The sequence below is a fragment of the Rhinolophus hipposideros genome (assembly GCF_964194185.1).
Source record: "Rhinolophus hipposideros genome assembly, chromosome: 15".
NCBI lineage: Eukaryota > Metazoa > Chordata > Mammalia > Chiroptera > Rhinolophidae > Rhinolophus > Rhinolophus hipposideros.
Window position 1 is genome coordinate 45,653,275 of NC_138061.1, and position 24,624 is coordinate 45,677,898.

The 24,624-nt window shown below is 35.5% G+C and overlaps 1 protein-coding gene and 1 pseudogene across 5 annotated transcripts in view; both read right to left on the reverse strand.

The window, feature by feature from the left end:
* CTNNA3 (catenin alpha 3) overlaps positions 1-24,624 on the reverse strand; it is a 1,458,437-nt gene that overhangs the window by 675,455 nt on the left and 758,358 nt on the right. The gene's annotated exons all lie outside the window — the stretch shown is intronic.
* LOC308508201 (heat shock cognate 71 kDa protein-like) lies at positions 16,625-18,623 on the reverse strand (annotated as a pseudogene). Its single transcript has one exon. The product of its transcript is annotated as a heat shock cognate 71 kDa protein-like (transcript).

A 24,624-nucleotide genomic window follows, 5' to 3' on the forward strand; every position in this document is an offset into this window, starting at 1 on the left:
CTAGATGCTGCTGTGAAAGTAGTTGTTTTGTAGCTGTGATTAACATTCACAATCAATTGGCTTTAAGTAATAGGTCTTATCACATTATTTGGTGGCTCTATGAGCAAAAAACAGGTTTCCGGAAGAAGAAGGGATTAATTCTTTCTCTAGAATGCAAAATAGGAAACCTGCCTAAGTTTTTATTGTGCCAGCTTGCCCTACAGATTTCAGACCCGACTGCAATGTCAACTCTTGTAGGAGTTTCTAACCCATCTATCCTATAGATTTTGAGTTTGACAGCTGCCACAATCTCATAAGTTAATTCCTTCTGGAGAACCCAACTGATACAAGTTGATATTTCCGTTGTCTATTTTTATCCCAACCCCCAAAGTTAGACAGTCACCAAGACAATGTAAACATACATATGTACTATATACCATCTCTCTATACCTTCCCCTAGTATATGGTACAAATGCTGTCTTTAGAATTTATGGCATAATGTTATAATAATAGATCTAGAAGTCTGTCTCCTATTCTCCTATGAGTTCTTTATTTGCAGAGGCTGTGTTATTCATTATTGTATTTCCCAAGGCTAGAAATTGCCAGTCAATGCATGCTCCATAAATATCTGCCAAGTGTTAGATGAGCAAAATTAACACCTGACTGGATCAGTCGGCATATGATAGAGGGTAGGAGTCAGAGATGGTGGAAGAGCAAGGAGGGGAAAAAAAAAAAAAGAAAGAAACACAAAGGAGGGAGAGAGGGTGGGATGAAGGAAGGAAAGAAAGGGGAGCAAAGAGACAGTCTCCCTGAAGCTCAGACTCCGCATGAGTTGGTATTCAGCCAGCTTTCCCAAGCTCTGAGCACAGTCTTAATCACCTCGCTCACAGCGACACTGATAGCTCTGGCTAAGGAACTTGGTACCTGCAAGCAATTAACTTTAATAAGCCAGCAGGTGATTTCCTTAAAAGAATGCTGACGAGTGGATTTGCTGACAGTAGCTCTAGATTCTCTGGTTACTCAGCCATGGCTTCCACCTTTGCCCTTATGAACTCGGTCTTTGGTTGTGAGTAATGAATGAAAAGGTAGCCAGACTGTGGTTCTTTAAACAGTGAAACTTGTAATCAGCTATATGGCATGACCATATGTTAAAAATAGTACCAAAAAGTCTCTTCAACTTACAAATAAAAGCAAAGGCAACATGTAGTAACAGCTCACATTGGCACAGCACTTTATAGTTTCCTTAATGTTTGTTAAATATGGGAATGTGAAAGTGCTTTGACCTGTATGAACCTGTCTTTGTTGTTGTTCTTTGTACCTATCATTCCTTTACCTAAGGCAGACTCCTGGGAATGATTCTAAACACTTCTTTCCCCATTTCAATAATTCTTCAGTGTTGTGATTGCCTTATGGTCCTATTTTATTTCCTTATTTATTTTAAATGCAAAGACAGACTAATGGGTCTCCCTGGTATTAGTCTCAGGCATCACCTATCCTACACCACTGCTGCTGTGTCCTCTTTCCAAAATATGAATATTATTTCATTTTCGTGTTCACAAGTTTTCAGTAGTTCTCCATTGCTGGTTGAAAATAATGGAGTCAAATTTTATTCAAGAGTTAAGTTTTCAGGAAAAAGGCAATAATCATATTTTACTGAAAATTAACACTGACTATGCTTTAAATTGCCCAACAAAATACAGTAAATGCCCCATTATATACGAAACCCCGTGTAACAATGCATGTGTTTGTGTATATAGTAATTTAAAGTCTATAATAAAGAGAATGTAAACTTCGCGAGGCCAGAGATTTTCATTTGTTTTGTTCACTGATGTACCTCGAGGGCTTGTCAGATGACAGGCAATCGATAAATAGGGAGAAGCATTTTCAATGATACTATTTAAATTCTCTCCCTCCTCCTCTCTCTCTCTAACACATGTATCACTAAAATAACTAAAATAAGCGTGTGTGGTGCTACATCAGTAAATTTACATTTCTTTCTGTGCACTACATAAAGTCTTTCATGATCTGGGCTATCCGTCTTGCTCCCATACTTAATGCTTTAATGTATCAAATCACTCAATGTTCTCCATATATGCTGTGCTCTCACTGACATCTATACATTCGCACTTTGATTCCTCGGGCCAATTTAGGTGTCCTGTGCTCTCAAAGAACTTTACTTTTCCTCCATTTTAAATATTCATTAAATATGTAAAATGAATTACATTTTCATTGTTTTCTTGTGAGTCTGCCTTTTTGATTAGATTCTAAGATTCTTGAATGTAAAATCTATGTCTCCTTCCTAGCTGTTTCTATAGCACAGTGCCTGGTATATCGATAAGACATACAAGTATATGAAGTATTTGACTTGTATTAAGTGTATATATATATATCTGTTGATCTCTATATCTGTTGTGCTTAACATGAATTCCTACTCATGCCAGGTGTTCCTTCTAGTTCCATTATGGCCAGGTATGTTAGTTTAGACAAGTCACCTGAACTTTCTGATCCTAAGTTATCTGAGAATGCCTGTTCTGATGTGTAGGAGCAAAAGACATACTCAGATTATTTAAATAAATTAATGAGCAAATGACTTTGTATGAAAGTCAGACTATAGTAAACATTCTTTAGTCCAGTATATTTAGTTCACCGTGTAGCAGCTTCAGCACACAGGACATCCATGAAACTGCCTCAGAAAAATCTCCTATGCACAGAAATATTGCAGAGACCAGAGTAACCAGCAGCTCGATGATCTTGGAGAAATATATGAAACAGCAGTGCCTGGTGATGTTCTTACGTGGTTTGTGGGCAAGAGACTGTTGTGAAGAGGTCAGGTGGCCATATTTTGAGATGTTTTCCTATGCAAATGTATGCCTACCAGGCATTTCCTTGAGATGACAGAGGGTGTCTTTGCTGTGGGAAAGGGAAGACCTGTTCTTTGGCCTCTGTGGTAGCAGCTGAGCACTAGTGCAATTAGATACTAATCTTTAGATATCTGCATTTAAACCCACATCCCAGGTAGGAACGTGAGTTTGGGTATTTAGAAAGCTTTTTTACAATGAAGGCCAAAGGAACAGGTGAAAGCAGAGGGTAGAGGAGAAAAGAGTAAAGCTTCCTAGTGGTTAAGAAGTTGCTAACATACATGCCTACATGTACGCATATATACAAACAAAAAAGCTCAGTGAAGAACACGCCTTCTCAAACATTAATTAAATGTTTACTCTGATTTGGGAGATGTCATCAAGCTAGCAGAAATATTGCCAAGACCTTCTCTTTCCTCATCCTACCTCCAGTAGAAAAAGAGGAGAGTGAAAGAAGGGAAAACAGAGCTCCTCACTATTAGGATTTCTTGGAAACAGAGGTAAGTTGAGGGGCTATTCTGAAAGTCACATGGTAAAGAGAGTCATGTCGGAACGCCCCCACCCTCCCTTCTTCCTGCCAATAATCTCCTACTCTCCACTATGAACAGTTGAAGAACAGAGCAAGACAGCTTTTGAAAAACAAGGGCACACCATCCTTTCACCTGCAGCAAGATAATAGGACTGCTGCCCTGCAGGCTGGGCTGACCTTTGAGCACACTGTGCACCAGGCTCCCTTCGTCAGGATGGGGATCCAGACGTGACCATCTTCTCCCTCAAGCGACTGGGGAACACTGAAGATGGGCAGAGCAGATTTTCTGAAGGTGACTTACTTACATGGGTTATGGGTAAGGTGGTTCGATTTACAAAAAAGTGGTAAATCTTTAGAGCAGTGGTTGTTAAGGTGTGGACCTCAGAGGTTATACAAGATGATCCATGAGGTTATGGAAGAAAAATAACTTATTTATATTTTCTTCCCATTAAACTTGATTCCTTCTCTTTTTAAGGCATACATGACATTAGTATAGTGGTGCATATATGTGGCTTACAAATAAAAACACATATATTAGGGGTATATCCTCAAGAATATTTTGATAGACATGAATAATTTAGAAAGTTTGAAACCACTGCTCTAACAAAGGGCCATGAATCTTTACTGCAGGCTCTGCTGTAAAGCTGAGGTAATTGTTCAAATTCAGGGATGAACTAGAGGTTTCCTCCACCCAGGTGCCTGGTAAAAATGATAAATGTCCTGGATTACTTTTTACAAAAATGAATAAATAAAAATTAAACCAGAAGAGAACAAAGGAGGCTGCTTCCCACTGGGGGATGGCGCTGAGATCATGAAAACAAAAGGTGAAAGCAGCAAGAGGGCCTCTTTATCACATCTATTAACAACAACAGCCAGAAAAGAAGTAATTGCAATTACTTATTGAATCCCTAGTCAGCTCAGACACTTTGTTAGCCACCTTTTCAGCATCACAGTTTATTCTCATGATGACATATCCATTATACAGATGAAGGAAAAAACTCCAAGACAATAAATGGTGCGACAAGTACACTTGATGCCAAAGCCACTGTTCTTGACACTACCATGCTATTTCAAGAGCATCGATCACGAGTGACATTAGGAAACACTCAGCGAGAGCAGACACATATTATAGTACTTCCAGACATTATAATCTGATCAGGAGACATTAATCAGCTTTTTCTTTTCTTTCTTTTTTTTTTTTTTTTTTCATTAAAATCCTAAATGATGCCCAATGTCTTTGTAAATATGGAATTGGTGCTGGCTTTCTAGGCCATCAAATAGAGACTAAATTTCCCTCAATTGTAAGTATGCCATCTAGGTTTTTAAAAAAAGTGCGACACCCACTGGGAGAATCAGACCCTCTAGCCAAATGTAATTCTTTCCATTACAAAGAAAAGCCGTTTATCTACTTAGCCTCAAACACTCACACATCTTTAATACTTTTGAGTGTACTCTGCACCTGTGTTCACCCTTTCCAGAGACTTTCCATCCAAATGTGTGATTCTAAAAGCTTTGTCAGCAACAGCAAACTTCTGATGGCACTTCTCTAGGTCTGTCTTTGTTTTAAGCCTTTGCTCACATTTGAAAGGAATTTCAACTGTCAGCCGAGCAATAAGGGCCACATATGTCCTGAGGGAAAAGTGTAGTAGTTGAACAGATCCAAACTTGGTGTCAGTGCCCCTGTTCAGGTCTGAGAGCAGTGTGACCCCAGCGAGTCCAGGTGACTTCTGAAGTCTTTTCTACTCTACCATTCTAGGTTCTTAGCCATTTCTTTTGATTTTCATGGACTTTTTCTTTGTTCTGCTCCTATCTACCAAGAAAAAATAAAGAAAATAGAGAACATAGAAAGAAGCCGACCAACCAGACCATTGCTTTATAACTATTTTGACATAAAATCATTCGTTTCTTTCTTTCTGAAGGGCACGAGATCCATTCCACTTGTTTTTACAGACATACATTTTCTCATTTGATTTTTTGAAAAAATTTGAAGTATTCCGTACTTTTTTGACCATTAGGAAGATGCTGATGTTGCCACTTTAACCTTTTGTTGTTGTTTAAATCCCATGCATCACACAGCCCAAAGACCCTGAGATCTTGTTCTCGTAGCAACAAAGAAGCACAGAGTCTGTCAAAAGAAGTCTCCCATCTGAAGTCGCTCTCCAGCTTGAGAGCTTTGGGCTTAGCAACTTTGCTCAAACCAAGAGGGATAAAAAACAAAATCTCAGGAGCTCTTTCTACTCTCAAATGGAATATTTGTGGATGTTTCTTCAGAGCTACAAATCTTTGAGCCCCATGCGAGCACTTCAATTTATCTTTGCAATATCAGTCCCCCTGTGACACAAAAAGAAATTAGATAAGAAGCAGACTTCATGTGGGCAAGTTGTCTTGTCAAGTTAATACACAGTGAGCATCTGATGTTTTTCCTCTCTCAGTTAAAAAATAAAATAAAATAAAAATGCTTTGTGAGCAGTTTTTTTTTTTTTTTTTTTTTAAATCAACAAAACTTTAGCCTGGGCATGTCAGAACATCCTCTCCCCTTCAGTTCCACCACTGCCTCATTCTCCTTTTCAGCTCCCATCTCCTCCCATCGTAACTCTTCCCTGATGGTCTCTCTCTTTTCCAGTTCTAGTAATATGGCTTTACTGATGAACTCCACCTGCATGTTCAGGACCATTTCAGACTCCCCAGTTAATCCTACTGGTTCAGCAAGCATCCTGACAAGCTCGGTTGAAGCATCAGCGGGACTTGGAATTAAGCTATGTTTCAACTGAATCTGGGCTTTACAGTTCCAGCAATGAGCCCTGAGTTTCCACAGAGCCCTGGAGATGCACTATGCTGGAACTCTGCCGTATGTCGATCCAAGTAACAGACCACAGTATCTGCCTTGATTCCTGCTCCATAACCTGTCTAATGACTTGCCTCCTAGACACGTTTCTTTCTAGAATTGGAGACTGCGTTGAACCCAGCCCCTCTGTCATTGTTTTTATATTTTATCTAGTTCTTGCCTGCTCCCGGAATCCAGGGATGGAGTGAGGAAATCTGTTCCCCACATTCCAGATCACTGTCTGGAGGTCCTGGTACTACTAGACAGATCTCATAAAATTGTTTCACCTTTCCCGGATTTACAGCCTGAAATCTTTCCATATGTTGCCTTATCCACCACACTGTAACACCTACGACAAAGACTAGTTTTCCCTTTGAACAAAATGTCTCAACTTCTTGTCATAGCCAGACTCTGCAGCTCCATCAGGTTTTTTTCTCATCCTGTAGCAATGACCTGTTTCCAACATGCTTTGAGGCTAAGTCTATTCTCACTGAAAAAAATACGTTCATCCCTTCATTCTTCTGAGTGTTCTGTGTGTATACTTGAATCAGTAATAAAATCCTGTTCAAGTATTGCTTAACTTTTACTTAAGTATATTAATATTACTCTTCTAGGCTACGAGTGGCGTACTGGAAGTCTGATCTAGTCTACCAAAGTATAATACTTCTCTAAGAAGCAAATTTGTATTCCTTGCATTTCTAAGGAGCCACTCTCTCTCACCTTACACTTCACTTTTTCATGGAGGTCAATTCCTACCAGCTTAGCCTCTCAGGAAATTTAAAATTTTAACCATTGAAATTCCATAGGTAATAATACTGTATCACACATTTGAAAGTTGCTACAAAAGTAGATTTTAAAAGTTTTCGTCACAAGAAAAAAAATTTTTGTAACTATGTAAGGTAACAAATATTAACTAGGTTTATTACAGTGATCATTTTGCAATGTATACAAATATCTGATCATTATGTTGTACACCTGCATATAATACATTACATGTCACACATTGATTAAAAAAAAAAGAATAGTAGAACAATTGACTAATTACTCTGAATGTAAAAATTTTTGTTTCTAACAGTATTAGACTGTTAATCTTTATTTTTTCTCTAAGTGAGGACAAATAATGTGTCACTATTTTAATGATTGTTAATAGTCTATAATTTAAAATTCAAAAGGATTTGGATTATGTAAACTTTTTGAGGATTAGGTTTTTGGATTAATCATTTACAATTTAAATTGCTTTTTTATTAAATTATTTAAAATCATATACACATGAAGAGAATTTCCATAGTCATCTTGAATTTCTCCCTCTTACTTTCCCCATTACCTAATTGGTTATGTAATCTTACATAATTACCCATAAGTCTCAGCTGCCAACTTCTTTCCACTCTACAATCACTCATAACTGGGACATTCTTTATTCTTCGATAGATGACACTTTCCTCTTCTTGAGAGAAATTGGTTTTCCTAGAGTACATCTTTGATTTTTGTCACTTCCCTTCCTCAGAAATATTCAAAATGGCCCCATTGCATTCCAAACTCCTTAGAAAGGTCCTCTAAGATTTAGTTACAATATAGTTTTCTAGAATACTTTCTCACTCATTTTGTAAATATTTATTTTATTCTTCAGTTAAAGTGAGCTCCCTTCTCTTCCCAGTTTAGGCTCATAAATTTTCTCTCTGCATTGCTGCTCTTGTAATTGTTTTGTTTTGTTTTTGTGTTTTTGTTTTTTTTTTTAAGTTAGCATTCCCTCCTACCACCCTGCCCAATGCTCCATATCTCCATATTTCTACCTACAGCCCTTTACAAATGGAAACAATAGTGTTACAGCTAATATTTCAAATTATACCTTTGTGCACATGCACAGACCTAGAACACTTTGTCTTATTGTCAAAGAACATTATGAGAAAGGACTAAGGTCATCAAAAACATCTTAAATGCCAGTCCACTGCTCAGGACATTCTAAAGCCATCTGACTTACTTCTTCTTGATGAAAACAAATTCCAGCAGGAACTAGAATGGTGACTCTTATTGGGAATAATAGCATGCACACAGTGGCTGCAATGGCTACACGAAAACAATGGCATAAATTAATAGCCTGTGTTGTCTCTTAACTGCCCATTGTCAGCAATAGGTTTTGTTCTATATAGTCTGGATTCCCGGTTGCAAGGGTCTTCACTAGCAGACAGAATTGCTATAACGAGAACAACTGGAGAAGGGAATGGTGCAGGCAACAAGCCAGAAACCGAGCTGTATTGCAACTGTCTAGTCAGGGAAGCAGAGGAACAAATAATTGAAATTAGAAAAAAACAGATTTTCAGAGGCAGGAACAGTCTCATAAATCAGACTTGAAAATTTAATTTGAGGGCTTTCCTCCTCCTTGCATCACATTTTTTCCCTCCTGGAGTTGTGCTACAGGCATGAACAGAGGAAGTGGAATGTAATTAATCGATGTGAATCTGCTTCATTAATAGATTGCTGTTCCTTGTACTTCCTCCAGTCAAGAATGTTTCTAAAAATGCTCTTTGGCTAAAAATGCTACATACAGTCTGAAAGTGTAGGTCCACTGCAAGAGAAGAAACACTGAAACATTTGCATGAAGAGAGGACGTTTGTTACTGAGTGACAGATAAATTTAGTTACATAGCTTATTAAATGTTCTGCCTACAAATACTATTCTGGCTTTTTAATGTTCAATCAAACCTGCTTTCTCACAGTGATTAAATAAAATGTTGCCACAAGATAGTGAGATGTGAACTTCCCTTTGCAGTTCACAAGTAGTCCTAAGTCCCCCTAGAAAACACACATGGGTATGAACCTCTGTACCCACAGCGGAGAAACCATTAATCTGCACTAATAAAGAGGAACCGCAGGCTAATCATAGCTCATTTATATTTGGCTTTGGAATGTGTTACGGGGTTTTTGGCAGAAGATTTACCTTACTAATTATGTCTTACTTAAATTAATAATACAGTTAATTTGCATTCCCATCGCACCCACCAGTTGACAGTGAGAAGAAATATGCTAAGTGATGAAGGGAAATAATCTTGGGATTTCCGATTTCTATGAATAATTTGTGTGTATATGTGTGTTGACATTATACATACATTCAGAATAAAACCCCGCAACATATGAGGAAATATGAGTTAAAATTATGTGTGAAAATGCCTGTCATTTATTGGCTAATTCACAACATCATTGTTTCTCTGTAGTTTCCTCTTACTCCTTCTGAGGGTAATAAATTAGGAAGTTAAACTTGTAATCAACAAATAAGAGTGTAGGGCACCTACTATATGCTTCTCACTGTGTTTGCTGTTTGAAAAGGATTTGAAGAAATATATTTTCTGCTTTAAGATCTAAAAATCTGGAGAGAGAAATATAAAGAGACTCATTCCTGATATGCTCTAGCTGATATTTATCTTGTTTCTATAGGTTATCACACTGTTCTAAACCATCTCCTACAGATCTCGATTACTGATATGGGGATGATAGTAGTAATTAATGGATTTACCTTTGAACAGAGTCAAGGAAGTTGAGATGGGGTATCTGATTTCCTAGTAAATGAAGTCCACAAGCAATAGATCCTTGCATCTTTGCAGAAGTTCTACAAAGTGGATCTTTAAACTTTAAACTCTCCTCTCCCAATTTAGAGTCAAGATTAAGTAATATCCTTTAGCAAGTCTACACTGGCGTAATCATATTGCTCACTCAACTTTTGATACCTTCCCGACAAACCCAGACAGTTGGTCACCCTGACAGATATGAAGATTCTAATATCCTTCAGCTGAATAAAGTGCCTGATAATATATTGTCGATCTACCTGCTTTTGGAAGAAATCATTAGAAACTGGATATGGAAAGCAAATCTCAAATGTTTTACAATACCAGACATACTGATTTGAGAGATTGTAATACAATGATTTTTACCTCTCCCACTTTTAGTGCAAATATTGTGTAAGGTGCTTGCAAGTTCAACTAAGAAATACCAAGTTCCTGCTATTATTTATTTCTGATTAGTTAGTCCTTTGGGCCAATATGTATTTATTGATATCATTACCACATTACTGGAAAAAAAATATGGCTGGATTTAAGTCTCTTCAAAACTTCTTCCTTTTTGGACTTGGACAAATTATTCATTTTCAGTGAGTAAAAAATGTACACCAATACCCATGTCATAGTGTAGTCATAAGAACTAGAAATAATACATGTTAAATGCTTTAGCAAAGTTCTTTGTTATGACAGGAGTAGTCCCTTTCTTTGAGTGGAGCCGTACTTTGATTCTTTTTAATTGCAGTAACAAAAATTTTAGAATATAAAAATCAGAGAACAAAGAATTTTACAGGTTCTTTTCATGGGATAAAATAGGAAATTAGAAAGAATAAACATGATACAATTTCATATGTAAAACCTGCATCTCAACAGCTTACTAGTACATAAAAGTATATGCCAATATTAAGCTCAATGGAAACACTTACTATGAAAAACTTAATCAATAGGGCTAAATTAATAAATTGCCTAAGTGAGATAATAGTCTCATATTGTATTATACCTCTTGGACCAATTCAGAAATAACTACATTCCATTCTGAGCATCACATGGAAAACTATTAACAAAAACAAACTGGAAAATATTCAGAGGTGAGTGGTTCTGATAATGAAAGGGCTAAAAGTAATCTTAAACGAACTATAAAATTTACCTTGGAGAAGGTGGAATGTATGGAGTACCTGAGAGATGACTTCAAATATCTTAAGGGTTATCATGGGTAAGAACCTTAAACAACAGAGTAATGCCTATTGGGTAGACAGATTTTTTTTGTTCATTTATATCATGGAGATGATTCATCTTATTGAAAAAAATTACGGATGTGTGAGCCAACAAATCTAATAGAAATTTTCATCTCCCATTAAGTAGCAATGTGACACAAGATATTAAGCCTCTTTGAGTTTATTTTTCTAAACTGTAAATCATGTAATAAGGTTGGTGTAAGGTTTAAATAAGGGAACATACATGAAAGCACTAGCATAGTGCTTTTAACTTAATAGATGCTTAATAAGTACCTCTTTCTGTTTCTAACAATTATATGTAAAAGATGTTCAAATATGGAATTAAATGCTATGGCAGATAGTGTTTTTTTCCAATTCCAGGAATTATTTAAACCAAAGCTAAAAACCACTGGGAAGAATATTAGAGAAGAGAGTCAAGCTTCAGAACCAGAATTAGATTACTTCCTGAATTCCTTCCATCCCAACTTTAAGATCTTCTGATTATACACATTAAAAAAAAAAAAAAAAGTTTTCCTTGGAAAAAGGTCCATGAGTGGCAACAGATATATTTACAGGAATAAGCACAAATTGATCAATATTTGGAAAATTATTTTCTGTTAATTCAAAGTATATAGTGGTCCATTTTACACTAGTTGAGGGAAAAAAATAAATGAAATTGGTAAATCCTAATGCAGACCGTGCTTTATTAAACAAGAGTATCTTTCTTTGCTACATGTATATAATCAGTTCTACATTTTCAGAGGACACTCGGACAATGGTCTAAACTAATAACCTAGTTGTTACATTCCTTGATATTTATATTAAGAAAATATTTCTTCTTAAGAAATAATTATTTAAAAAAGGTCAACTAGTAGGATAAATAAAGCCAAGAAAGGAATGAAATACATCAAAAAATAAAAAGGAGTCTTAGTACATTAATGAGTGAAATGTTGAATTCAGCAGTTGTTTTGACTAATGCCATGAACTCATCCACTGTATTCTATGAAGGGAGAAAATGATTTGTTAAACAATTAGCAAAGCCTGCTAGGGACATATGTAAATCAAGTGATGGATATTTTTTATATGAAATTTAAAAGGTAAATTTTGTTGTGAGGATTTAAACACAAATGTAAAACTTTTATTAAAATGTGACATAGGAAATGCTATAGATTTATTCAGGGTATGAAAGAATCATGTGCACTTTTTACTTAAAACTTTACTGTATGCAGGGAGGAAATTGGTATATCAAAGAGTAATAGGGTCCTTACATTATACCCTGCACTAAATGAAGGGTGTATTGTTTATGAAATAAGGTTACATGAGAAAGCAGAAGACAATATTATATATACAATGTGACAGAGCCACTAGCTGTCCATAAAATCCAGTCTTTCCTTCTTCACTAATAACAGATTTATAGTTTGACACATGGTTGCCAGCATCATCACATTTCACAGACTCCCTTGTAGTTAGAAGTTATGTGACTAATTTCAAAACAAGGTAAGCAGATGTGATGTATGACACTGACAGCCTTAAGACTAGCCTTGTTTTCTCCACACTCCCACCACCACTTGTTATAGGCTGAAATGATGAGAATCAGATAGATCTTAGATACCTAGTGAAGACCACAGAGCCACCATTAGCTTGAGTTGCTGAGTGAATTGTGTGGAGCAGAGGTACCACTAATCTGGAATACTCATTCGTGACTATTATGTGAAAAAAAATAAGTTTTTATCTATCTTGTTTGAGTCACAGAATTTTGATGTTTTGTTTGTTTGTTACAATAGCTTAGCATTTGACCCTAACAAAAACTCTGATTATCACTATGCAGAAAAATATATGTTTATATAATGATATAATAACTATAGGCCCTAGGAAAGTATGACTAGTGATTGTTTTATGTAATGTTTTATAAAACTGTTTAAGTATTTCAAATTTATTTTGGAAAATCAACTGTTGTATATCAGCCAGTGCCAATTAAACACACAATAACATTTCAATAGATTCTGAAATCCAAGGAAGGTGTTATATTTAAAACAGAAGCAAATCACTGGGGCATTTACATTTGATTCCTAATTGTACATTTACCAAGAGAAAATTTGACATTTGCATTCACCCTCTAAATTCACCACTATTCAGCAGCAATCTGAATCCTTAAGTTAAATTAAAAAGGTCATTGCCCTCTGAAACTGAAGGTGCTCTTTTAATTACAATATTGTTAATGAATTGAGAGAGAAGACGGTTTGGCTTATTTCAACTATACATGTAAGAAAAGCAAGCTCCAGTAAATATGGGGGAGTTTCCCACCGGATTACGTTTTTTCCCCTCCCTCCGTTTTTTTTTTTTTTTTTGTCCGTTCTTCCTTTTGACCTTTCTTTAAATGGAGACATTTGAATATAACCCTGACACTTAAGTCTCCAATCTCCATTTTACCTGTAAATTATTGCTAAAGCTGTTAATAGCTAAGTGCCTACAATATTTTGTTTTACAAAACTCTTCAAATTTGTATGAACATTAACAAGATGGTTTGATGAGAAAATTTTAACTTAGCTTTCTAAGGTAGAGAAAAACATAAGCCATGTTTTCCCTAGCTAAAAACAATAATTATCGACTCACATTATCATGGTACATTGCACACACTTTGCTATGTGAAAAAAGCAAAAAACAAAAGGTGAACACATTTGGCTTTTGACCACTAACAGTTGTTGATCAAGTTAATCTAAATTAGGAAAGAGGAATTTCATGATGACATTCCGAACTAAAGAATACTAAAGAATATGTTCCTGTAAAGATCTCTGAGCTTTCCTACTTGCTAGAATCTAGATGAGCTTACAAGTTTTCAAGTATATAAGAGACCGTCTTCCCTTCAAAGTGACTTGTAAAGTTCAGAAAATTAACTCATGCTCATGCTACTCATAACAAAAACTGTGCTACCAGATTAAATTTAAATAAAGTTCATAACAGCTGCTTGTAACATCTAGAATTTAACTTCAGGGGAAATAGTTGATTCTAATTTGCCCAGGTTATTCTCTTCCTATGTTACGACAGTAGGGAGCTTGGAGATTTGTCCATGTAAAACCTTCCACAGATTTGAACCAGTTAGACAGGGCATTTATTCATTTATTCACTCAACAAAAGTACCTAGCAGCCCACTGCGACCACTTTGACAATTACACAGAGAAAAAGCTACACCCTGCTCTTTCTATAAATTGTCAATAGGACCTTGTCTTACTAAAGGAGCAATTTCCCCCTAATTTACCACTGCACTTACAGACTTGGTTCAGAGCATATTCCTTTGACAAGCCATTTATTTGGCTTTGTTCCCTGGGCAAAATAATATATACTGCTAATATTCTTTCTTATTATATTCAACTAAGATACGTTATTTAAAGAAAATTTGGAAACAAAAAAAGAAAAACAAATATTCTCTCTTTTCCTCAAAACAAATACTGTTAACATTTTTTAAATTTGCTTTCATATTTTATCTCTTTTCTTTCTCTCTGTGTGTAGTTTCTTTTTAAAAAGTTTCAATTGTACTGTTTCCATATTGTTTTCCTCATCGGGGGTTAAAATTAAGATAATCATCTTTGGTAATATTTTCTGAGGAATACAAGTATTGAGTCAAAGAATATATAAATTTTAAGTTGCTTCATTCATATTGTCAAAGTGCATTCACCAAGTGTTAAAACATTGATCTCCATCTAATAAGTCAGGAGAATGCCAGTTAATTTCACTCAGGTATATACATAATATAAAGTTTACTCAGGTGTATGTATAATTTTCTAATGATAGGAAAATAAATGCTTACCATGGTTGTTTTAAGATTTCCCTATATTTGTAACTATAGTATAATGCTTTGTAAAATGCTTTTTCTTTCTTTTTTTTTTTCTTAAAGTTTTCACATCCATTTTCCATTATGGTGCTACTGATTTTTTTTGGTCTACTTTTCTTTCCTTTCAATGACTTACTGCATATGACATAAACTATAATAAAACAATTATCTTACTTTTTGAAATTTACCGGATACTAATATAACATTGTATGTCAACAATAATTGGAAAATAAATTTTTGAAAAACATAACAAAACAACAAAAAAGTATGAACTTATATTTTGTCATATCATTGCAAATACTTTTCAGATGTGATTATATTTTAATTTTAGTTATGACATGTTTGATGTACAGAAATATACAATTTTTATATAGTTAACTGTGATTTATTTCCCATATTGAGATGTTTTCTTCCTGCTTTTGTCAAATTCTGATAAACTTCTATACTATTCATCACATATTCCCACACATTTGCTGTCATTCCTAGAAAAGCTATTGATTTTTTTTAAAAATCTTCTTACATTATTGAATTGTATTACTAATTCAGAGATATTTTGGTTAATTCACATATATATACATATATATATATATATATGTTTGTATCTGTCTACCTATCCATCTGTCATCTGCAATTCACATTATAATTTGTTTTTTCTCCAATAATTCTGTTTTTATTCTTACAGAAGCCCAGACTTTCAGAACTATATACAATAATAAGAAGAAAAAATAATAAGATTAATAAGAATTTAAACTTTGTTTCTAATGTAAGGTTGATATTTTTCAGCATATCAAGGAGATAGCTTTTTATTTCTATACTTCCCAAAAGTATTTTTTTGTTAGTGCTGCTGGAAATTTTTTTTTCTTTTTTCACATTTAAAGTAGAAATAGATGTTCCATTTCATTAACATTTTTGGCATCTACCAAAATATTCATAACTTTTATTTACTTTTATCTCATTGATATAATAGATTAATATTTTCTTGATTATATAATGTTAAACTAAGTTATTCTTATGTCTGACTGACTAGAAAATGGCAAAAGTTACAAGAGTGTTTTTTGATTCACTTTCTAGTATTTTATAAAGGATTTTGACATCTATAGTCATAAGAAATATCTTCTAAAATTATCACATTTGTGATACGTTTGATAGACTTTGCTATCAGAATTATGTCTGGATACTTAAATGAATCAGTAGCTTTTATAACTTTTTCCATATTCTATAGCATGGGAATAATCAGTCGTTTCAAAAGTCTAAAAACTTTGAGGCTAACCTCTTTTTTGCATGTAAATATTTAATGACATTTTAATGTTATTCATGACTAATGACACATTTAGAATGTATTAATACTTGGTTCAATTTTAGCATATATACTTTCTCAGAAAACTGCTTCTAAGAACTTCAAATGCACTAAGATTTAGTTGTACATAGTATTTTCTTACAAAAAGTTATTGTTAATATATTCCCTTTTAATCTATAAAATTTTAATTTTTTTATGTTTAGCTCATATTTGATTTATATATTTTGATGTATCATTTCTAATAAATAAATTCTTGTTTTTATTTCCATCATTTTTATATGTATTTTTAAATTGGAGAGGAGATTAAAAAGAAATTATATTTTTGTGCCAATATTAAATACAGTTTTATTAAGGACACCACATTTTCCACTTTATAATACTGTGCTTATTAAGTTCATCATTATTTGCTTTCCCTGTGCACATATTCCATATTCAAGTACCAAGAATGCCCAGTTAGCAGCTCAATTTCAAAACTGCCGCAGAATTTGCTAGAAATTTGGGTCCTTCCATATTTTGTGTGGAAGAGTACTAAATCCATGCTCAAGGTGACTTAATCAACCTCTTCAGTGGTGGGCCCAGAGGAGACACCACCAGAATGAGGAACTCTACCCCCAGGGAAGCCCCCAGGCATTCCTTCTGGCATGGCTCCTGCACTCTGGTACAGCTTGGGAACGATGGAGTCGCAGACACTTTCCAGCTCTTTCTGCTGATGTTCAAATTCTTCCTTCTCTGCAGTCTAGTTCTTATCAAGCCAATTGATGATTTCACTGCACTTATTAATCTTTTGTTTGTCCTCATCATAGATCTTGCCTTGAAGTTTTCCTTCTTCAGCGGTTGCTTTCAAGTTGAATGCATAGGATTCAAGTAAATTCTTGGAAGACACCTTGTCCCGATACTTCGCCTCTTCAGGGGTATACTTCTCAGTTTCCTGGACCATGCCCTCCATGTTTTCCTTGCTCAGATGACCTTTGTCGTTAGTGATGGTAATCTTGTTCTCTTTTCCTGTACTCTTATCCACAGCAGAAACACTGAGGATGCCATTTGGCATTGGTATAAAAAGTGACTTCAATCTGAGGAACACCACGAGCTGCAGGAGATGTGCCTGGGAGTTCAAACTTGCCAAACAGGTTGCGATCCTTGGCCCTGGACCGCTCATCTTCATAAACCTGAATGAGCACACTAGGCTGGCGGTCACAGTAGGTAGTGAAGGTCAGTATCTGTTCAGTAGGGATGGTAGTATTGCGCTCGATGATGACAGTCACAACTCCACCAACAGTTTCAATGCCAAGGGGAAAAGGAGTGACATCCAATAGCCGCAAATCTTGAGCATTGTCAGATCTGTCTACAAATAGGATGGCTGCCTGGATAGTTGTACCATAAGTAACAATATCATCAGGGTTGATGTTTATATTCAACTCTTTTCCATTGAAGAAGTCCTGTAGGAGTTTTTGAATCTTGAGAAATGGGTAGAATCACCCACCAGGACAATATTATGGATCTGGGTCTGGTCGAGCTTGGCATCCTGAAGGGCTTTCTCTGTAGGGTCCAGGGTGCCACGGAAAAGTTCAGCTCTCAGTTCTTCAAATCAGTCGTGGGGGATAGAGGAATAAAAGTCAATTCCTTCATAGAGTGACTCCATCTCAATACTGGCCTGGGTGGTGGAAGAGAGAGTATGCTTAGAACGTTCACAAACAGTATAGAAGCAACGTACAGCCTCTTCTCACTGATGTCTATGCTTGCGCTTGAACTCTGCAATAAAATAGTTGACCATCAGTTGTCACAGTCTTCTCCACCTAACTGGGTATCCCCAGCTATAGATTTGACCTCAAAGATTCCATCTTCAATTGTGAGAATTGCCAAATCAAAAGTGCCACCTCCCAAGTCAAAGATCAGCACATTTCTTTCAGCTTCAACCTTTTGGTCTAAGCCATAATCACTAGCAGCAGCAGTTGGCTCACTGATAATTCTGAGCACACTGAGACAAGCACTAGTTCCAGCACCTTTGGTAGCCAAGCTGTCTTGTGACAGTGAGAGTCACTAAAGTAAGCAGGTACTGTGATGATAGCATTGGTAACAGTCTTTCCCAGGGAGTGGGCTTCTGTGATTTCCTTTATCTTTGTCAAAACCATAGATGACATCTCCACTGGATAAAAACTTTCTGTCTTTCCCTTGCATACTTGGACCTTGGGCCTGCCACCGTCATTCACCACCACAAAGGACCAATGCTTCATATCAGACTGGAGAACACCACGATCAAATCTGTGTCCAGTCATGCATTTAGCATCTAAAACCATGTTGGTGGAATTCATTGCAACTTGATTCTTTGCAGCATCATTGATCAATTGTTCGGTATCAGTAAAGGCAACATAACTTGGAATGATTTGATTTCCCTGATCACTGGCAATTATTTCCACTTTTCCATGCTGGACGACACCCACAAAAGAGTAGGTGGTGCCGAGATCAATGCCAACCGTAGGTTTCTTAGCTATGGTTGCTTCAGGGTACTCATGGCTTGCAAAGTCAAGAGATCTGGACAGCTGCCCCCGCATTCAATGACAGAAATTGTTATTTCTTCACAATTTTTCCTTTGTCCCTGTTCTTGCCATGGTTCGCTGGAAAAGTAAACTCCTTACTCCATAGACCTAGGTTTGGCCATGAGACTTGCTTTCAGCAATAGGATGTGGGTAGAAGAGAAAATGTGCCAGGTCCAAGCAGGGGCTTTAAAAAGCATTGCAGATGTTCCTCTCTGAGTGTTTTGTGCTCCGTTCTTTGCCTTAGGAACATTTATTTCTCAAAGGGGTGATATTTCAGTCAGCATCACAGAAATAAAAGATGAATGAACCCAGAGTGCAGACTGGAACAGAGCTACAGCTTTTATTTGCTTTTATTTTCTTGCGTGATACAAAAACAAAACTTTTAAATCTTTCTAAGTTTTCAAACACATCCTTGAAAACCATTTTCTATAATTACCAAATGAAAACCATGCAATGCTTTTCGTATCTACATAACCTTAATTCCCAATATACAATAATGTATTTAGGGATTATAGATGCTTATTGTGATTATTTTATGACCAAAATAATCATACATTTACTCACTTGGATTATTATTTTTAACATTTGCAATATATTCAGTGGTTAGCTTTGCAAAGAGCTCTTGTGAATTAGTTATTTATGTTGAACTGGAATCATGCCCAAACCAGTGTTTATACGTTATTGAATTCTCCATTTCTTAGTTGTCAAACGTTCTTCATTTTTTATTTGGCTGGAGAATATTTTCAAGCAGGATTATTCAAAAATGATTCATCAGTGATGTATTTTTTTCAAATACTTGCATTTTAAAGACTTCCTTCACATATAAATGACAGCATGGCTACATGTATAATTATTGAAATGCAATTTTTTGTTCCCTGTAAGACCCCATAGAAGTGCCTCCATTTTCTTCTGACATTTATTATACCACAAACAGAATTTGATACTACCTTAAAACTTGTGCCTTTTAAGTGACATCCCTCACTTCCCCATACTGAAAAATGTGTCTTTATTATTGGAATTTTAAAATGTAGCAGTACATTTCCAGACATGGGTCTTTTTTTATTAGCTTTTCATGAAACACAGTGAACCCTTCTAAGCTTACAAATTCAAAATTTAATATTAGTTCAGAAAATAGCTCTTTTATTATAACTTTGATTGTTTTTTGATCAGTTTGCTTTGGTTTGATTCCCAAGAATTGTCACCTATCTATCAGTTATATCTTTGTTTTCTCTCCTGCATATATATCTCTTATATCTTTGATTAACCTGCATTCTTAGTGTGTTTTTCTAAGTTCTGTAAGTCACTGATTGGCTTTCATGCTTTGCTGATTCTGTTTTTACTTCCTCTCATGAATACTTTTATCATTTTCATATGTTTTCATTTTTCTAATTTTCCCTCTTATCCCAGATTTCTTATGGTCACAGACTGTATCTCTGCAAATAACCATTTTATATCATCTTTCATCTCTTCAGTGATTTTGTGCTTTCTGGTTCTTTATTGAAAAAGTAAAAGATATACTTCCTGGAACAAAAATCTGTTCTTAAAATAATTATTTACCTTTGCAATATTAAGAAAATGCAATTATAAAAACCAAATCCTTCTTATGTTATTAACTGTTTCCATAGACCCTATTTTGGTTTTCATCAATTTGAATGAGGGGGAGTCTCTACCCAAGTCCAACATGTTTCATACAAATAGGTACATATGCTCCCTCTATTTTCCATCACTATTTACCTAAGTACAACCAGATATTCTCTTTTTGATCCTGTCAATGACACCCAGTTTAACTGATGTATCTTCTTCTGTTACCCTAATGTTTTAAGTTAAATAGGTAATTTGTTTCTGAATAATTTTAAGCAGCCTGATGTTTTTCTCCATAGCAATTGTGTTTTACTATTCTACAATGTACTTTATATAATGTGTTTTGTGTTTTCTTCTATCCTTTCCTTTATAAAATTATTTTATTTTTAATAAAAAATTATATACATTTTGTCGCCACGCAGCAGCTTACCCGTTTGTTTCCTTGAACCTGTCCCCAAAGAAAGGAGAGTCTGTAAGACGGATCCTTTCAGGGACTTGGCTAAACCTTTGTGTTTGCACCTTAGGCCTCCCTGTTTAGTCCCAGAAAGATGGCTGGACAGTCAATGATGAGAAAGATTCCTCACGGAAGGAACTATTTAAGCCACGCGAAGTTGCATGGGGACCAACAGGAGAACCCATGGGGTTCACAGAGGTGGGCACAGCCCCCCACCTTCCTCAGGCTAAGAAAAGCCTCAGCCTCTGTGGCTGCATTCCTTCCCAAAACCTGCAAGGGAAGTGATTCAATGAGGTGCTTTTCATCTATTCATATGCATATAGGTTTTGTCCCTTGGGGAAGTTGAGACTTATGGTCCAGCTGCCTGCAGGCAACGGTGATTGACTTAAATTGGTTTCCTATTATGATGTATGGAATTCACAGATCTTGAGATTGACAAGCTTTATCTCCCATACTTCCCCACCGAACTAACAAAAGCTGAAGGGAGGTCCAATTTAGGGCTTCCAGTCCTTGAGACTGGGGGTCCCTTGGCCTCCGCACTTAAACTTTATTCATGACTACTGTTTTTTCCTTAATCCTGCACCGCCCTCCTCACTCCCCACAACTCTGTCATGCAGGATGGGACACATTTAAAGTGTACAACATGATTTGATACACATATACATAGTGAAGTGATTACTACAGTCAAGCTAGTTAACACATCCATCTCTTTACATAGTTATCTACTTTATGTTTGTGTTGAGACTAAGTGAAATCTATATTCTTTAGTACCTTTTCAGCATTCATTGGAGTAGTATTAACTAAAGCCATCATTCTGTACATTATACTTATAAACTTGTTCATCCTACATAACTACATAGCATCAACTTTGTACCCTTTGGCCATCACCTCCCCATTTCCCTCACCTCCCGGGTCCTAGTAACCACCGGTCTACTCTCTGCTTCTACATATTTGACTTTTTATATTCCACATATAAGTGAGATCATGAAAGTGTTTTTTCCGTGCCTGGCTTATTTCACTTGGCATAATGTCCTCCAGGGACATCCATATTACAGAAATGGCAGGATCTCCTTATTTTTAGATCAAGTAATAGCCTGTTGTGTGTCTGTATGTGTATGTGTGTACAAATATATGTATATATTTGTACACACATACACACACATACATATACACATACATATGTGTGTATGTTTCTGTATATATTATATATATATATATATATATATATATATATATATATAAAGCGTGTGTGTGTGTGTGTGTGTGTGTGTATAAAGTTCACATGTATATGTCAATGTTTTCATCCACTCATCTGTTGATAGATATTTAGTTTGTTCCCATATCTTGACTACAGTAAATAATCCTGAAATGAACATGAGAGAACAGATATTTCTTTGTGGCACTGGTTTCATGTCTCTGGGGTATATACTTAGAAGTGAGATTGCTGGATCATATAATAGTTCTATCTTTGTTTTTTCAGGAACCTCAATTGTTTTCCATAATGACTGTGCCAATTTTGTTTCTACCAAGAGTAGTCAGGGGCTCCTTTTTCTCCACATTCTCACCAATGCTTGTCATCTTTTATCTTTTTTATGGTAGACATCCTAAGAGGTGGGAGGTAATATCTCATTGTGATTTTGACTTGCATTTCCCTGATTAGTACTTTGAATACTTTTTCATACATCTGTTGGCCACTTGCATGTCTCTTTTGGAAAAATGTCTATTTAGGTCTTTGCCCATTTTTAAATTAGGTTTTGTTTTTTGCAATTGAGATGTATAAGTTCTTTATGTATTTTGGATTTTAGCCTACTATTGGATACACGGTTTAAAAATATTTCCTCCCAATCCCTAGGTTGTCTTCATTTTATTGATTGTTTCTTTGCTGGGCAGAAGCTTTTTTTTTAGTTTGATGTAGTCACAATCATTTATTTTTGTTTTTGTTGCCTGAGATTTTGGTATTATATTCCAAAAAAAAAAATCATTGCCAAGGAGCTTTTTCTCTATGTTTTCTCCTAGAAGTTTCATGGGTTTAGGATTTATCAAACATACACAGAACTTTTCACTTAACTGCAAAAGATTGCACAGTCTTCTCAAGTATATATTCTCCAGAAAGGAGCATGTTAGGTCACAAAACATGTTTTAACAAATTGAAGAAGAATGAAACCATACCAAGTATCTTTTCCTTCCACAATAGAATAAAACTAGAAATCAATAACAGGAAAAACAATGAAAAATTTCAAAAATACATGGAAACTAAATAATACATTCTTGAATAACCACTGAGTCAAAGAGGAATTTAAAAGAGAATTTTAAAAACATCTTAACACCAATGCAAATTCAAACACAATTTATCAAAACTTAGGTATAAAAGAAAATTTCTTCAACACAATAAAGGCATTTATGAAAAGCCCACAGCTAACATCATAATCAATGGGGAAAACTGTTAACTTTTCTTCTAAGATCTAGTATGTGGCAAGGATACCTATTATGACCACTTTTATTCAATATAGTACTAGAAGTACTAGCAAGATCAACCAGACCCTTCACCACCCCCTAAAAAGAAAAAAACAAGGCATCAAATCAGAAAGAAAAAGTAAACATGTCTCTGTTTGAAGATAGCATGAGCTTATTTTGTTTCCCCGAAAATAAGAACTAACCAAAAAATAAGCCCTAGCAGGATTTTTCAGGAGGACATCCCCTGAACATAAGCCTTAATGCATCTTTTGGAGCAAATGTTAATATAAGACCGGGTCTTATTTTGGGGTAAACACTGTATATATAAAACAAACACACACAAAAACAAAAAACACAAAAGAAAACTATAGACTGGACAATAAAACTGTTAGAAATTAAAAAGAATTCAATAAAGTTGCAGGATATAAAATCAACATACAAAAATCAGTTGTGTTTCTTTGCACCAACAATGATCTGTTCAAAAAAGAAATCAAGAAAACAATTCTCTTAATGACAGTACTAAAAGAAATAAAATACTAAGGAATAAATTCAACCAAGGAGATAAAAGATCTTTACACTGAAAACTATAAAACACTAATGAAAGAAATTGAAGAAGACAGAAATAAATGAAAAAATATCCCGTATTTATGGATTGAAAGAATCAATGTTGTTAACTGTCCATACTACCCAAAGTGATTTACAGATTCAATGTTAACCCTATTAATATTCCAACAGCATTTTTCTCAAAACTAGAAAACACAATTATAAAATTAGTATGAAACAACAAAGACCCAGAATAGCCAAAGTAATCTTGAGAAAGAAGAATGAAGTTAGAGATATCACACTTCCTGATTTTAAATTATAGTATAAAGCTATAATAATCAAAACAGTATCGTACTGGCATACAAACAGACATCTGGACTAATGGAATAGAATAGAGAGCCCAGAAATAAATCTAAGCATACAGAGTCAACAAAATTCAACGAAGACACCAAGAATACTGAATATTGAAGAATATTCTCTTCAATGAACTGTGATGGCAAAACTAACTAACCACATGCAAATGATTGATATTGGACCCTATCTACACCATACAGAAAAATCAACTCAAAATGGATTAAAGACTTAAACATAAGTCCCAATCCATTTCACCTCTGATAGTGTTATGTCCTGGAATTTTCAGTCTCCAGAATGGGTACAGAAGGAGAGATACTATCATGCAGGGTGTCATGTGGGGTCCCAGCTCCCACTCCCCACATAAGAAGGCAGGATAGGGTGAGGCCAAAAAGGAACACCCACAGAGCCACAAATAGGGGAGTCATACCACTATAGTCTCACTGGTGGCTGGGTTGAAGACACAGGAAGCAGGAGCCACACTATCTGCAACCTGCAATTCATTTCTCTCTTCCAACCAACCTCACTTGCTATTTGCAATCCGCCATGCTCACTGCAATCCGCACTTGCTAGCTCAGCCACCATCTTCTTGTTACTCCCCATTTTGTGCTAGCATAGCCACAGCAGTTATAT